This window comes from Penaeus chinensis, chromosome 25, assembly GCF_019202785.1.
Source record: "Penaeus chinensis breed Huanghai No. 1 chromosome 25, ASM1920278v2, whole genome shotgun sequence".
Classification (NCBI taxonomy): Eukaryota; Metazoa; Arthropoda; class Malacostraca; order Decapoda; family Penaeidae; genus Penaeus; species Penaeus chinensis.
Window position 1 is genome coordinate 11,747,314 of NC_061843.1, and position 5,000 is coordinate 11,752,313.

Here is a 5,000-nt window from a genome sequence, read left to right on the forward strand (position 1 = left end):
CACACATCAATAATGTATAAAGTGAAGGGACACAATGATTGCTTTTTGGTTATTGTTATTATTATCTTTAGTATTATTTATGACATGATTATTAATGTTATCATCACCATCATCAGTTTTACTCTTGTTGTGTTTTTTTTTTTTTTTTATCATAATGAGATCATTACTACTTTTATTCATTATTTTTGTTTAACTTCATTGTACCTTTTTATCAGTAGAAGGAAGTGTGGAGCTGCAAACTTCTAGGGCATTACCCCCCACCCCTTCCCCACTATACCATGTGCAATTCTTCCAAAATTTCATTCCTTGCGAAAATCCTTTCCTTTTTGATTAATGCTTTTCCATCCCATCTGTCTGCTTTTTTATGGCATCCTGTTTTGAGACTTTGTTCTCTCAAATTGTGCCGTTTACTTCCTGCAGTGTTGGAATACAGTATAAATTCTTCTACTCAGAATTTATTGCAGACGTTTATTGTTACTGCAGCAGCTCTTTGGGATCTGCGGTATTCTTGTTGATAGGTGCCAAATTGTAAGACACTTAAAATCACTTATAACTTTGATGTAAGCAGATCAAACAGGCTGTGATTGCTTCTTCTTATCAGAAATTTGGACAATTTGACAACAAAAAAAAAAAGAAAAAGAAAAAAAAGAAAAAAAAAAGGTAAACAATTGCATTCATAATCTGTTGTAGATAGAGAAACACCATTGTTCAGCTGTGAAGTTGTGCTTGATTGAAGTTGTCTTTTCCTCGTGGATCAGACAAATACGCAGGCAGGTATCTCGAACGATAGAAGTCATCCAGGAGAGTGAGCTGACAGAAATCGTTTAAGGATATTTGCATAACTAACAGGTTGTGACAGATTTGTTTGGCTGATGTTACAATTGGCTTATGTACATTCCATTGGTGATTTGTAATTTAGTAATTGCATTTCTTTTACTTGCTTGTCCCTCGTTTGAAATTGAAGGCCATGCTAAAAGTGTAGCTGGAATGAGCGATCGGCATTTTCTGCTTTTTACATGGGTTGTACACTTGGATCAAAGGTTGAAAAGCATTCTTTTACTTTTCTGAGTTTTTGTGGATGCACATGTACGTTCTTCTGCTTGTTTTACAGTATGCATACCATCAGGCAGCTTGATACAGCAGCACTAAATAGGGAGTATGAAATTGGAGATAATTTGACAGATATTCTGAATAGGGAGCAAGAACTTGGAGGTACTTGGCCAGATATTCTGAATAGGGAGCAAAAAATTTGACGTAATACCACGGATATTCTGAATAGAGAGCGAGAAATGGGAAGTAGTTGGAGGAAAATTCTGTATAGGGAACAAGAGAGTGAAGGTAATTGGACAGATATTGAATAGGGATCAAGAAATTGGAGGTAATTAAATAAAATGTCTTGTTAGGAAATCCATAGGTTTCAGGAAGGAAAGGACTTGTATCAAACACATAAACTGAGATTGGTTGAGATTTCTATACACAGGTCTGTTTCTGAGTTAAAATGCATTGCCTGAATAACCTGTCACATACTGAAAAGATGGTAGTAAAATGTGTAAATATATTTTTGGATTTCTTGCGTCAGTTATGGCTATAGTTGGTTTAAGTTTTGGTTTAGTTGTGTGCACTTTTCGTTCTCATTGTGAATTTTATCGAGCATTTGTATGTTTTGTAGAATATTTATATATATATATATATATATATATATATATTTATATATATTTAATATATACATATATTTAATATATAGATATATATGTAATATATATATATATATACTTAATATAAATATATATATATTTAATATATATATATTTTATATATATATATATATATGATATATATATGCATATATAAATATATATAAATAAGTATAGATATATAAATACATATATATATATATATATATATATAAATAAATATATATATATATACATATGTAAATATATATAAATAAGTATATATATAAATATATATATATACATTTCTATATATATATATATATATATATATATATTGCATATATATATATATATATATATATTGCATATATGTATATATATTCATATATATATTGCTTATATATATGTATATATGTTCATATATATATTGCTTATATATATGTATATATGTTCATATATATATTGCTTATATATATGTATATATGTTCATATATATATTGCTTATATATATATATATATTCATATATATATTGCATATATGTATATATATTCATATATATATTGCATATATGTATATATATTCATATATATATTGCATATATGTATATATATTCATATATATATTGCATATATGTATATATATTCATATATATATATATTGCATATATGTATATATATTCATATATATATATATATTGCATATATGTATATATATTCATATATATATATTGCATATATGTATATATATTCATATATATATATATATTGCATATATGTATATATATTCATATATATATATTGCATAAATGTATATATATTCATATATATATATATTGCATAAATGTATATATATTCATATATCTATATATATATTGCATATATGTATATATATTTATATATATATATATTGCATATATGTATATATATTCATATATATATATTGCATATATGTATATATATTCATATATATATATTGCATATATGTATATATATTCATATATATATATATATATATATTGCATATATGTATATATATTCATATATATATATATATATTGCATATATGTATATATATTCATATATATATATATATTGCATATATGTATATATATTCATATATATATTGCATATATGTATATATATTCATATATATATATTGCATATATGTATATATATTCATATATATATTGCATATATGTATATAAATTCATATATATATATTGCATATATGTATATATATTCATATATATATATATTGCATATATGTATATATATGCATATATATATATTGCATATATGTATATATATTCATATATATGTATATTGCATATTGCATATTGCATATATGTATATATATTCATATATATATATTACGTATATGTATATTGCATATATGTATATATATTCATATATATATATTGCATATATGTATATATATTCATATATATATATTGCATATATGTATATATATTCATATATATATATTGCATATATGTATATATATTCATATATATATATTGCATATATGTATATATATTCATATATATATATATATTGCATATATGTATATATATTCATATATATATATATTGCATATATGTATATATATTCATATATATATATTGCATATATGTATATATATTCATATATATATATATTGCATATATGTATATATATTCATATATATATATTGCATATATGTATATATATTCATATATATATATTGCATATATGTATATATATTCATATATATATATTGCATATATGTATATATATTCATATATATATATTGCATATATGTATATATATTCATATATATATATTGCATATATGTATATATATTCATATATATATATTGCATATATGTATATATATATTCATATATATATTGCATATATGTATATATATATTCATATATATATATTGCATATATGTATATATATTCATATATATATATTGCATATATGTATATATATTCATATATATATATTGCATATATGTATATATATTCATATATATATATTGCATATATGTATATATATTCATATATATATATTGCATATATGTATATATATTCATATATATATATATATATATTGCATATATGTATAGATATTCATATATATATTGCTTATATGTATATATATATATATTGCATATATGTATTGCTATATATATATATATATATATATATTGCATATATGTATATATATAATATATATATATATATATATATTGCATATATGTATATATATATATATATTGCATATGTATATATATATATATATTGCATATATGTATATATATATATATATATATATATTGCATATATGTATATGTATTATATATATATGCATATATGTATATGTATTCATATATATATTACATATAGGTATATTTATTCATATATATATTACATATATGTATATATATTCATATATATTGCATATATGTGTATATATATTCATATATATTGGATACATGTATATATATATATATATATTATATATATATATTATATATTGCATATATATTATATATATATATATATATATATATATATATTGCATATATATATATATATTTATATATATATATATATATATATATATATATGTGTGTATTGCATATATATATATATATATATATATATATATATGTATTTCATATATATATATATATATTGCATATATGTATATATATCATATTTATTGCATATATGTATATATATTCATATTATTGCTTATATGTATATATATTCATATATATTGCATATATATATATATATATCATATATATTGCATATGTATATATATTCATATATATGCATATGTTTATTATATATATTCATATATATTGATATGTGATATACTATATATATATATATATATATGCATATATATATATATATATATATATATATGAATATATATATATATAAATGCATTTGTATATATATATATAGATGCATATATATATAAATGCATTATATATGTATATTATATATAAATGCATATGTATATATATATAGATGCATATTATATATAAATGCATATATATATGTATATATATATAAATGCATATATATATATATATATATATATGCATATATATATATATATATATATATATATATATATACAGATATATATATGCATATATATATATATATATATATATATATATATATATATACAGACTTATATATATATGCATGTATATATATATATAGACATATATATATATATATATATATATATATATATATATATATATAAATATATGCATATATATACAGACATATACATATATATACATACATAT

The 5,000-nt window shown here is 18.9% G+C and overlaps 1 protein-coding gene across 3 annotated transcripts in view; it reads left to right on the plus strand.

Annotated features, from left to right (window-relative positions):
* LOC125038514 overlaps positions 1–5,000 on the plus strand; it is a 34,901-nt gene that overhangs the window by 16,958 nt on the left and 12,943 nt on the right. The window lies entirely within an intron of this gene.